The following is a 13252-nucleotide window of genomic DNA, read 5'->3' on the forward strand; positions in this document are numbered from 1 at the left end:
TTAAATGCTTCAAAACTATTATAGTCTTTATTCATTAATCTTTATTTATTCTTATTTATAGTCTTTTTGTTTGTTTGATGTTGTTTGATTCTTCATGTAACATCCACACATACGCCTAGGTTTTGTAATAACATTGTAAGTGGTAAAATTACTTTAATTAAATTGTTTTTCCTACATTAATTAAGGTGATTTTAGGCCTTTTAACAGACTTTGCAATGTCCCACATTTCGGACATGACTGTCCCACATTAGAAAATCAAAATTTGTCTGAGAAATTTTGGCATTACAGTACTGATATGTCTACCATTTCTTTTATAAGTACGTTTCTTTTTTTGGTTTGACCCTGGGGATTTCAGAGCAGTACTGGGTTTGGATTTAATGTACTGGCTTCATATCACAATCAATTCCAGAAATCTGAAATGCAAAAAATGACCCACATTAGGCTAATTCACCCTATTAACTATTACCCTCCCATTAGTCCAGTGATTACTATTCGCTGTTAGCATTAGCTCCCTGGGCAGTTTTCTTTCTGTCATTTTGCGCCTCATTATAACTAACGCACACCCTCAGCGTGTGTTAGCTCATGGTTCCATGGCAACGGCGGCTAATAGGCTGCTACGTTTTACACAGTTTGAACCCATTTGAGGAATCGTCTACAAGACGTCTGCACTCCTACAACTCCCAAAATGCCTCAACAAGAGATTTCATTTTAGCAGGGTATCACCTGATAATTAGATTTCAAAACAGAGCAAAACAGAGTTGTGTCACATGCAGTCACGTTCAGAGACCGAAGTGCATAGTCCATGATTACAGAAGGATTTTAATTTAATATGCATTGTGTGACATGAGGCGCTGCATGCATCCTTGCCAACCCCTACACGGAGGATCTGCCGCTGTTGTTCGTCAAGCGAAGCATGGCAGATGCTCTCATGAGCTCCCATTGATTTGCCGAAAAGTATGTACGCGTGTGTATGTGTGTGTGTACTTGTTCAAGTGTGTGCGCGTGCGGGTGTGATGTGTCGCTAGCTAGCTGCAGAGATAATTAGAACACAACTCTTTTGCTGTCCCTGCAGGCCACTGATCCAGCTGCTTTCATCTAATATAGGTCAGCTGTGACAAAGCCCTCAGCATGGACACTGATCAGCTCTGCTAGCTCTCTAATACACAAAATATGCAGTTAAACTCACACACATGCACACACATGGAGAGGCAATGCTCTCTCGCACACATGGCGATGGCATGGTGCACATACTGTACAGGGCATACACACTGAGATAGGTAAATACCCACACCACGGCCGCTACATTAATGATGGCAGTCCCAACGGGTGTGTGAGATCTGAAAAACTCGCCAGCTCACGGCTTCATCTGCCCACCAGTTTCCAGCTACGCTGCCCACACACTGCCAACTTCACGACGAGGAGCACATAGTGCAAAATGAGTAACTTCAAGCTCCTCACGGCAAAAAGAAAATATTGCCAGACGTAGTCAATGCAAATTCATTCACTTGTTCCAAAATCAATACCAGACTGGAAACTGTCTTTAGTTTCTGTGACAGTAAGTATGTGTGTATAATACTCTGTGGTGTAAGAATTGCATTAGTTTACAGTCATTTGTGGTAATGGGATGTAATAGATAAGTACCACAAACACAAAAACACTAAATTAAAATTGGACGCAGCAAGGGACATAGTAAATGAATCCATTTAAATCTGTTTATATTTTGTGTGCACCCGATTCGACTGTTATCAGGCCATTAAATAGGAGTTATCGGTCGCTATAAGCTCCATAGATGTGGGTCATTAGGGGCCTACTACGCCTACTACGTTGTAAAAGTGAAAGCGAAACTTAAAAGCATGTCAAACTGAATGAAATGTTACGTTTTGAACACAAACAAAAAGGCTTCTTTAGGCTGAGGCAACAAAATTACAACTTTTTTAGGTTTCTGCTGAATTCACACCAGCGGTGAAGTGTGGCTCGCCGCAATAATAACACTTTTCTGCGTCCGGGAGGCGTATTCATGTGTTTCAGGTGGGAAGAAATTCTAAGGTCAACATGTAACAAGAGATCTGAATACTGATTGGCTGAGGGTACTCTCTGGCCGAACTTTGCAGTTAAAAGTTAAACTTTTTCTAACTTTTGTTTGGCCGCACTTTGCTGCAGAATTGTTGAGCTCGGGAGCGGCCGCCGCAGCTTTTCATATACATTACATGGCAGCTCACTGCAGGCTGCACTTCGCCCCTCCTCCGCTGTGAATTTGGCAACAAAAACACTTTTTCAAAAGTGAAAACGAAACTTAATGCTTGTTAACACAAAGACAAATGTTGTTGGTTTCACATGGGAGGCGAACCCCGGCCTCCCTTGTGAAAACCTTTCCTCCACCCCATATGGAGTTTCACACTGTCTATAATACAGCACCTGACTTCTGCTTCTGCCCCTGTCATAATTACTAAGGTCGCTAGAGATCACTGTCGTGTACTTTTATACCTTCTTTTGGTGATCTACCATGTGAATAGATGACAAATCCTACTATTGGGTGTAGTAGGCCCCTATTGACCCACATATATGGTGCTTATAGAGAACGGAAACGCCTATTTAACGGCCTCACAACAGTCTAATCGGCTGTTTTGTTTGATTGTTTGTGCGAAGTTGCCTGGTGACTCTTTAAAACATAGCCTGTAGACACATCATGATTGTCATATCACATAATACTTTCAGTTACATAAAGCTTCAGGCTGTTTAGACTCGGGTCTTTTCTGAAAATAAAGAGAACTGAGGATTCTCATAATTTACCAGACTTTTTGTTTACCAGTAAATGCCAAGAAAATCGTGTTCTTTTGCTTAGCTTTTCTGTGTGTTTATCCTCTCTCTCTTTTTTCTTTCAACAGCAAATGTATTTGAACACTCTTTGGCAACAACTGTGGGACTCAAAGTTCTCCTCTGCATAACCTCTAAAAATGCAGAGAGAGCTACAGCTTAGTTAACAGTAAATCCTCAATAACCTCATAGACACTTTCTCAAATACATAGGCTATATTATATAAACACACACGCCGTGTTACACTTTTTTGCACACGCAGACTCACTCTCTGTACTTCCACAACAACTAGTAGTATCATATATAGTCCAGCCACTACCTGCTCACACAGGATCACCACGGGTCACCTCACTGAGGGTCCAGGGGCCAAGACTGCAGAGCTTTATGGGATGTAAACTGAACAGCAGCTTGGATGAAGAGGAGCGAGGTAAGTGTGGAGAAAAGCAATTATTTTCTCTTTTCTCTCGATGCTCTACACTGTGTTGCCCCTCTATTTCAAAGGCCACATTCATTAAGTGCCACCACTGATATACAGAGTACGACTAAAAGCGACGGCTCCCCTCCTCAGGTGTTTTGTTCAACCTATTGTATTGATGACCGACTCAACAGAAGAGCATCATTATCTTGTGTCTGCTTTATTACAGGGGCCGCACTAATGGGGCAATAATTGGTGCAAATTACAAAGTGAACAAGTAGTGGCGTAGCCTTTGGGATGGCTTGATTGAGAGGCCGACGCTATGTCGCATTGCGGGAGATCCATGCATTCTTTTGACTCTAATCACCACTTTTCTTCCTCATTCAGCCCCTCTTTATTTTTTTCCACTACGCATGCCTGGAGAGTGCGAAGCTAGCAAGTGGGATCATGCAGGGCTTTTAACAACTGCGGCTATTTATGCAAATACAATCAATATTTGATAGTCCCCTTCTCTACTGATCCCCCCCCTCTCACTTCCTCTCTCCATCTTCCTCTCTAACAAGAGACTGCAGTAGGGGCATTAATTAGGGCCAGACATGCGCCAAGGATTCCCCACAGGGCTGAGCAGTAAGGCCGGTTCATACCAGGCCAGGAGAGGACAGGTTTGGCCTGACCAATGCAATCAGGAAACAATGAGAGAGACCACAGAGACAGCAGTTGCTGCACAGCAATCTACAGCAGACCTGCTTAACTTTGATAGCTCTGTTGAACACCCCTTCTATGGAGGATGAGAGTAAAAGACACACCAGTAATAACCAGGTTTTAATTTGTTTAAACTTACTAAGTTCATGGATTGTTTATGATGATGATGATGATGATGATGACATTTCGCTAAGCCCGTCCGCATTAGGCTCTGGTCAGATGCACGTTTTGCAGGTTGAAAAAGCGAGGCGCAGCACGCTGCTTTTTTTTTGGTTGAAGACGCCAAATCAGACAGCTACTGTATTTTAGCAGTTACCTGCATTTGCCGTTTTTTTTTAATTGTTGCTAGCCAACGACCAAATGTGTCTTAATGTTAGTTTAACGCAAACTGTAACGCTAACCATAAACTGTATATAAGAAGTGGACGTAGTCACCGTGACGTCACCCATTGGTTTGTGGGCTGTTGTTTTGAAGCCTCGAGTTCGGCATTTTGTCCGTCGCCATCTTGGTTATTTGCAACCAGAAGTGACACGAGAGAGTGGAGCTAAGTACAACTGAACGCTGAACAAGACATTTTTAGGCAACCAAAAATGTTATAATTAACTTTCATGAACAGAAAACACACTGTGAAAGGGATAAAGTTGTAAGACGGAAACACGAACAACTCCTAGACCGGACAACGCCGTGGCAGCGACCTGTCAATCACAAGATAGCCACGCCCTAAAGCATACCCTGCTTTATCGTCTATTTTACTGTAAATGAGACCATGATATACTAAATAAACATCATGCTGTATTGAAGAAGACTTGAAACTAACGATTGAGACCATAAACTCATGTTTACAATGTTTACTGAGGTAATAAATCTAGTGAGAAGTAGGATCATTTTCTCATAGACTTCTATACAATCAGACTTCTTTTTGCAACCAGAGGAGTCGCCCCCTGCTGGTTGTTAGAAAGAATGCATGTTTAAGGCACTTCCGCATTGGCTTCACTTTTCAGACCCCGGAGTTACCCATTGACATTACCTAATAGTAGTTAATAGCTTGTACTAGTTAATAGTACAGTTTAAATTGATGAAAACAACTATCCCGAAATCTAAAAAAAAAAGTACCAGACTTATTTGCCTCCTGCTGTTTTCTGTTCAGTTCATGGTAACTACGGTTGGTAAAGTCACAAAGCTCCGGGTATCCAGCAAAAGTTACCACACTGAGAAAAGGCGCTAATGATGTGAGGCGCTTTTTCCGGTCAGTGTTGATTTTCTTCAACTCGAGGCGTTTAGGGTGCTCCTGTGAAAAATGAGAGTGGAAAAATGCGAGGCATTCAGCAACGCAAAAGCAGCGCATTGACCTAACAGATGACAAGGCTTGTGTCCAACCATCAGGCACTCAAAATTCCTCATAAGTTTCAAGCGCTGAAATGAAAACTTAATTTGAATTTGTTCCTGTGGACAGAGGCAAAGCAACACTCCAGAACATACTGTTTTGTGTAAGTATACAAAGGCAGCGGTGGAAGTCACAGCTGTATTTGACAAATGACAACTAACAGAATTGACAACAAAGTTGACAACAAAACACTCAAGCAGTGTTTAAAGTGCCTTTGCAAAAGAGCATTGTATTACTGTATTCTCAACTTTGGGACAACTGCTTAACCCAACGAGTCGGAAAGCTTAGTTCCGTTTGCAAACCACTGCCCTACATTTAGGACATAGCACATAGATTCTTATTAACTTCTCAGGGATTTCCACAGGATTAGGTTCAGACAACCCAAGCAACTTCCTTAACACCAGCCATTTCCAATTAGATCCTATTAACAGAACACTGACTTCAGCTCGGCAAACACCCTATAGGGGATTTCCATCAGCTTAACAGAGGGGGGAAAGTTTAATAACAGTTGCTTGTATTCCTTCCATATGTACTGTTCTGATTTTCTTCATTCCATACCATGACGTTGTGTGATAGGCTAATCCACGGATCCCTAAAACGCAAATCTCTGAGTAAGACATATAGTTAAGTAGAGTGCCCATCATATATGGAACATGCTAAGAACATCTCTATAGGAGATCATGTATAATGTAAATGCCTGACGCACGCTGCCTGCTAGAATTAGCTCTATTAAGCTGCACATGAGATGACAGAGCTTTAGAGACCGTGTGGGTCAGGCTTTCTCAGAGAGGGAAGAAAAAAACGAGATAAGGGGTGAGGAGGGCAAGGACAGAGGAATGCTTGCTTTTCCCTGGTGATCTATGAGAGCTGATCCAGATGTAGCGGATGGATGAAGAAAAGCAATAAAAGAAAGGTGCTTGAGAAGAAAGGTTAACAGAATGAAGCAGGAATGGTGAACTTTGCTAGCTGAAGTGAACAGAAAGGTGCTTCTGCTGCTTTTCATGAAGAATGACACGTCTGCCGCAGCATGCCCGCTGCGGAGTGCGTCCATTAAAATCAACTGACGCTTCATGTCCGGCCTGATCCGGCGAGGACGCTAGAGGACGCAAAGCTCCACTCAACTGGCCACTCAAGTGGTGACGTACCCTATCGTGGAATGCACCTGAATGGTCTGTGGTTTTCTGCTCGCGGTTTCACACAGGAAACATGGCGGCCTGCTCATACACTTTCTGTTATTCTGTCAAAACAATCCACCAAAATCTATTTCTGAAAACATTTTAGGTGAGAAATAGGCTGTACCACTACTGAATCTGATTTCATTTTAGAACTATATTGCCTAGTTTGACAACTTGGCACTGCACAGGCACTGCACAGGCTCATCAAAATGAAGAGTTTCAAAACTTACTGCAACCGCCTGCTAATCCTGTTTTCCATAGGAAACGAATGGAAAGTGTTGAGACGCCCTCCGTCACCGGATCTGGTGGAAATGCGCTGTTACGTGACTACATAGAACTGTGTAAAAAAACAAGTATACATCTGTTTAAAAAGATTAAATCAATATACATGTTGTGGTACAATATGGTACTGATACAATGGTACAATACCTCATTGTACTAGAGGCAATACAACGCAGCAGAGCGACCTTGTGGGTGTTTTTTTCACATTTCACATTAAAATAAATCAGTGTGCATCCATGATCCTGTAGTTAAAAAAATCCAGTAAATTAATTCAGTACCAGTTAATAATGCCTGCGCTTCTAAACTATGCACACAGTGAAGCTGGCATGCACCCACACGCTACAAAGACGGAGTCTGTGTAGCAGGTAATTTCACCCTCCATTTATAATCAATATCAAAACATTTTAATGGAATTTCTGCAATTAGTAGATGTGCTAGCATTCACTTGTGGGGGCAAAGTAAATTTGCGCAGAAGTTTTACACACAAATCTGTGCCCTTGGTCTGAATTGCAAACCATTTTGACACTGCTGACCTTTGAGAGAACTAGAGAGTCCAAAGTAGAGGAAGTTATTAGTGGTGGCATACCATGCAATTTTATATAACCCTGCGAGCGGTGGAGGAGACATAGAAGGGCTGGATGGTAAAAACGGAATTAACTGAGTAAAGTTGATTTAAGAGGTTAACTGGTTTTGAATCATAGTTTAGCCTCAGTTCTCGTGTTGATAGCACCACTGCAACTACAGATGGATGTAGGTGATCAGATAATCTGTCTTGAATTTTATTATTCACAGTAACTCTATATTTTTTCATTAAATGGGAATGTCTGCCTTGCCACTATGAGACTATTCTCTGCAGTCGTCATACTTATATATCTGTGATAGATAGCGGTAATTGAAAGGCAGTGAAGATGGCTTTGCTAGATGTCTGTTTCTGGCAAGGAAAGGAGTACCTGAAACGTTCACCTTGAAATGCTAATAGTGTCAGAAAACAACAGAACTGCTGCTTGCTCTTGCACGCAGTTCAACTTGTTCTACATCGAACCTTTTCTGATGCTTTGAAAACTATTTTTTCTTGAAACCAAGGTTGCATTAAAGTATCCGTATCAGTACAGAACTTCCCACTATTGGCCTCCAAATGACCTGTTTCAACATCAGGACTGTCACCCTTTGCCAAATCCTCTCCACATGAGCAGCTGGACAAAGAAGTAGACCCACACACACACACATAGAGACTGGATGGCAACTGGATGCAAAACAAGCACCCCCATTTCCTGTCTTAATGGGTTTTAGACTCTGTTCTGACTGTACACAAATCAAATGAAATGTACCAGCTCGGGGCAGACACGCTGCACATTAAAGTGAGGTGGTGGTGATATGGTGCTCTTAAGCTGGCAAAGAGCTGCATGCATAAATCAGAGGGAGCACCGCTGAGCTGAACAGAGAAGGACATGGGTTGTTTGAAAGAAAGGTAAAAAAAAAAAAATAATAAGTATGTGAAGGACACGAGGGGGAAGGTTGAGATGGATCAGGGAAATGAAAAGCTGAAGCAGGAACAAAGAAGGGACTCTTTCTGCTTCACTGGGTTGTGTGTTATTGTTACATCTGTGTGTGGACTGCATGTACTGTAAATGTGTATGCGCTTATATGGATGCACATGTGTATGTGTGTGCAGCTGTGCTTCGCTTCACAGTCTTTATGGGTGCGCTCGCACACACATATTCTCTGTGGTCAGGGCAAAACACTTAGAGCCCAGCTCCCTCTCTAGCACTCACCTGACAGCGCACCATTTTTCATAGCATTTCTGCTTTCTCTTTCTCTCTCTCTCCATCCCTCGACTCTAAAGGATCTCTCGGTTCTCATTAGGCGATTCCTTGGCAGCAGCTGGATACTGTAAGTGAGTGTTTCTTCTCCCTTCACTCTCTCTCTCAATCAATCTTTCACCCTCTCCTACTCACTCCTCTTACCCTCTCACTACCTTCCACTTGTACAACTTAAGCTCTCTCCTTGCTGCCTTCCTCTTTCCTTCGCCAGCAACCTGAGCCCGGCCTTTTCATTTTACCTCTATTCCTCTATCCTTTTTTTTCTCTCGTTAATTTGCTCGGCTCTCCTAGGACACGACATGATGAGGAACAACAGAGCAAAACAAAGCAACAACAACGGCCTAGGAACAAATTTGCAGAGTTCAGCGTGGCCCCATATTACCTCCCGTTATTCGCCAGTCACAAGCGGGCAATTTGGAGAATGACTAAAGTTATGATTAATTCATTCCGCCGCTGCTGGTGAATATAGCAGTCGCAATGATGCCCCGGAGCATCCAAACAATCACTATCTTTCTCATTATTCTCAGTCAGACCTGAAAAAAAGATTTTGTCTATGCGTGGGTGTTTGAACATATCTGAATTGTACGCACACGCATGTGTGAATCTCTAAGTGTAATTCCGTGTCCTTTCACCCGAAACCTGATTCCAAGCTTGCTAATGCATTATGGATCATTAGACAAATATACTGACGGCGCGCTGATTACAGAAATGAATGATGCATGCTGTTTTGCCTCTTTGTGAGTGCGTAAATGTGTGCACTTGCAATTGTGTGTGTTCAGATGCAGTCTCGAGGCAATGAATAGGATGTCCATTAGCGGCAGACTATTGGTAATACGACACAGGGGTTACAGCTAGGGTTTACAGCGTCATCCCGAACCACGTCATCAGGTTCCACTGAGGTCACCTGCAATTTAACACTGAGAGTGAATCCCAGTTTTTGCACTGTGTACAGTCGGAACCATATTTTCTACCAACAAAGGATCAAAAACAAAAAAGAACAAAATAACAATACAAAATTTGAATGAAAACAAAATTTGTAATTAGTTTGCTCGCCCTAATATATTTATATTCATGTCATGCACACACTTCAACTGTCTGTGCAACGTATTGTCATACAGTTCATATGATATCTTACGAAAAAGTTATTCCTCCTTTTTCCTTCGTTTTCCTATGAATGTCCAGCAACACATGAACACGTGTCAATTTCCGCTCATTACATGCATACAGTCTTTTCAAAATAAACTTCTGTCTTCGCAGGAAACAACTTCCTTAGGTTTAGGCAATAAAACTACTTTTTTAGTCTTAGGAAAAGATCATGGTTTGGCTTAAAATAACTCCGGAAGTGACGTAACTTAAGTACGTAACTTGACAAATAAATCAATGTTGACATCTGGTTTCACTTGGGGACATGAACGCTAGTCTCCTGTCTCCTGTCTCCTGTCTCCCGTCACACTTCAAAAGAGGCTTCAAACCCTTTCAGTGTTTCAACTTCAACTGACACTTTAACTGCTTTAAAGTGCTTCAATTTAAACCACAGCTCCCATTCAACATCTCAGATGCTGACAATTTCAGATACTTTAACCTGTTTACAGTGTTGTGTGATTTTCAGCATAAGCAAGCACTCTTTGTCTTTTCTAGTTTCTATAATGGGTCCTTGTCGCATGAGAACAAGTGGGACCTCTATGTTGGCCCCATTTGTACCACTCGGATAAAAGACAACCTTTGTGAGCATGGAACCATATTGGATCATTTCAGCCGTCATTCAACACTCATTTGGAGTTTATTTACTTTTCAATGCCTATTGATTCAAAGCCCTTGCAACATTTTCAAGAGTGCTTTGAATTTCTCTCTCGGCAAAGAACATCAGCTCTTTCAGACGTCTCTTCTCATTGACCCAAATGCAGCTAAATAAGTGTGGCGACAACTGGTTTTCATCTTTCTTTATGTGACGCAGTGGAGTTCAGCCAATCAGAAGTGCAGATTTCCACAGAGGGAGGAGGGGGGAGGGAGTTGAATAAATCAGTAGAGTAGGGGTCATATCAAGGTCGCAGATGATGTCACGGTGGAGCGGGTCTCCTCGAGTGAAGTCATCAAAGCCTCATTATTCCTTTCACTCAGGTCCGCTCGGGCAAATTAGCTTCACCACTCAAGAGCGTGGATGTGCGTGTGTGTTTCACAGTCTTAATTTGTGCCAGCCCCCAGTGTGAGTGCGAACCGAGCTGGCATTCGTGTGTTTGTGCGTGCACGTATGTGTGTGTGTGTGTGTGTGTGCACAGGTGCTAATTGAGTTTAAAATTCAGCCGTTCAAAGAAACACACAGCACTTGTGGTCAGAGATGCTGTTCATGGAAAAGGACACAAAAAAGTGCACCATCAAACAGCCCCATTACAATGACAAGTGTTACGGAGGAGGCAGAGAGGAAGAGGGAGGAAAGCATCAAAACAGGAAGAAAATGCATTTGTCCTTCTTTTACCTGCTGAGCTATATCCTCATTTACATGTAATATATCTTTTATATTTAAGTGAGAGACAGAGAGAAGAAAGATAAACAAACAAGAGAGGAGTTTATGTATCTTAAAATTGTCATCAACCTGTCGCCGTGCACACCAGCGGAACCAATGGGCGTAACATTCGTCGCGGACTGGCTGCCTCCGCTGCAATTTGCATACTGCTGCTTGCATAACGCGCATAGGTTTGTGTGTCTAATTACAATATAAAGAGCATCCAAATTGATTGCTTGCATATCTCTTCTGTTTGGGGAGTCGGTCTTAATCTAAACAGTCATTTGCAGTGTGTGTGTGTGTGTGTGTGTGTGTGTGTGTGTGTGTGCATGTGTTTATTTGTGTGTTTCGTAAAAGCAAATGATCCGGTGACCTTTAAGTGAGGAAGGGGAGGAGAAAAGTCAGCGATTCACACACACATATGTCGTATTGGGTGAATGCATTGCTTTTGCAGATTGAGTATTCACCTTATCATTGGTAAAACCCTCCATCACATAGAAGTTTGCTAAAGGCCAGCACTGTCACAGCTGCTTTGTGAGTCTGTAGGTAACATTCACCACTATACGTACACACCCACATTCATTCCCGCAAGCATGAAGGAATCCAAAAACATCTAGTGCATCTTTCTCACGCATCAGACAGAGGCAGGCCTCGGTTTTCATGCATGCATGAAAGCAAAAATAAATGCAACAAACTGCTCTTCTGCCATGTTCTCTGATGTAAAACACAACTGTGGCAAAGCCCATTTGGAAACTACGCCTGAATTTAAACATCCCATTTTCTGACACCGAGCACATTCAGCTTATACCAATTAGCAGGGGGAAAAAAAGCTGCAAAGACTAGAATTGCACGGTGGATGTCAAAGAGACCTGCATCCGCACCCTGCAGAGAGAGAAAGTGAAGGACATCTAGACACTAATTAGCGGATGGAAGCAAAGCGGCGCTAAGAGTTTTGACAATGAGAAATGTCGTAATTCCGAAATCTCCGTCCTCTTCCATCCCGTCCCTCTCATTAATTGGCTGTCGCGCTTGCAAGGGTCTTGATGTATGTCCGGCATGTGTGCTCGCGCGTGTGGCGATTGTCAACATCAGAGTCCCGTGGGCTGCGGTTGCCCCCGGCGATGAGCGGCCACATCATTAGAGGGAGGTGATTATCTTATTCCATGTGACAATGCTGGCTACGTTGGTGATCTGCACACATTCACAAGCTCTCTCTTTCTCTTTCTTTGCCAGGTTATTCCCCACTGTTTCCATCAATCTGTCAATGTTCCGACTATTTATTGATTTCTTGACTCTTTCTCTTACCTGACTTTCTAACTTTGCTGCCCCTCACATCATACCTACGATTGAAGAAACCCAACAAAATGGCACCCAAATGTGTTTATGTCCACATGTCTTCCTGCAAATGTTTAGAAGACTAAATGAAAAAGACAGAGAGACTTCACACAGAGTCACCGCAAAAGGAACAGAAATAATAAAGCAAAGTGAAAAGAGAGATACCTCATTTCCTCTCACTGCCCAGATTCATCTACGGGCTGTGAAATTGTGCAACGCCATCTTTACTGCTTGGCTTGTAGCCCTTAAGCAATACAGGGATTAGCGTAGAATTTGTTCTGTGAAGCTCCTGCTGTACTATGTGGCTGTGATCTAAAGGAATCCATCTCGATGCATTAAGACCAGAGGGAGAGCTCTGTTAGGGAGCGAGGAAAAACAAAGAGAGGAGGGTGTTCGTGGTACAAACAGTTGCTACAGGATCTCTTTCAGCCTTTGCAGAATGTCAAAGGATTGGTGGATAATAAAGGGTTGCTGTTACCTACATGTTACCTGGCAACTTGGGGAAAGCAACACGACTCGCTTTAACCATTACATTATGTTTGAGAGGGAGGATTCGATGTTTATTCATTTGCTGTATAATCATTTGCTGCTATTATGCAGAGGCCGACTGGAGCATCTGGCTCCAACCTTGCTACTTAGTAACATGGAAGTTTTGCAGAAGTTACGGCACTAAACTCTCTCTAAAACCACAAAATGTTTTGTTTTTTTGTTTTTTTTACATTACTTTTGGTGTAAAAATACAACAAGATACAATGTGTTAATTAATTTGAGGTTTTGGTGATCTTAGGGCAGAGTCAGGCTAAATATACACATAAAAAAGCAATA

At 42.4% G+C, this 13252-nt stretch overlaps 1 protein-coding gene across 1 annotated transcript in view; it reads right to left on the reverse strand.

Moving 5' to 3' along the window:
• Positions 1–13252, reverse strand: part of dlgap3 (discs, large (Drosophila) homolog-associated protein 3) — a 134548-nt gene that overhangs the window by 65721 nt on the left and 55575 nt on the right. The gene's annotated exons all lie outside the window — the stretch shown is intronic.

The sequence above is a fragment of the Sebastes fasciatus genome, chromosome 17, assembly GCF_043250625.1.
Source record: "Sebastes fasciatus isolate fSebFas1 chromosome 17, fSebFas1.pri, whole genome shotgun sequence".
In the NCBI taxonomy this organism is placed as follows: domain Eukaryota; kingdom Metazoa; phylum Chordata; class Actinopteri; order Perciformes; family Sebastidae; genus Sebastes; species Sebastes fasciatus.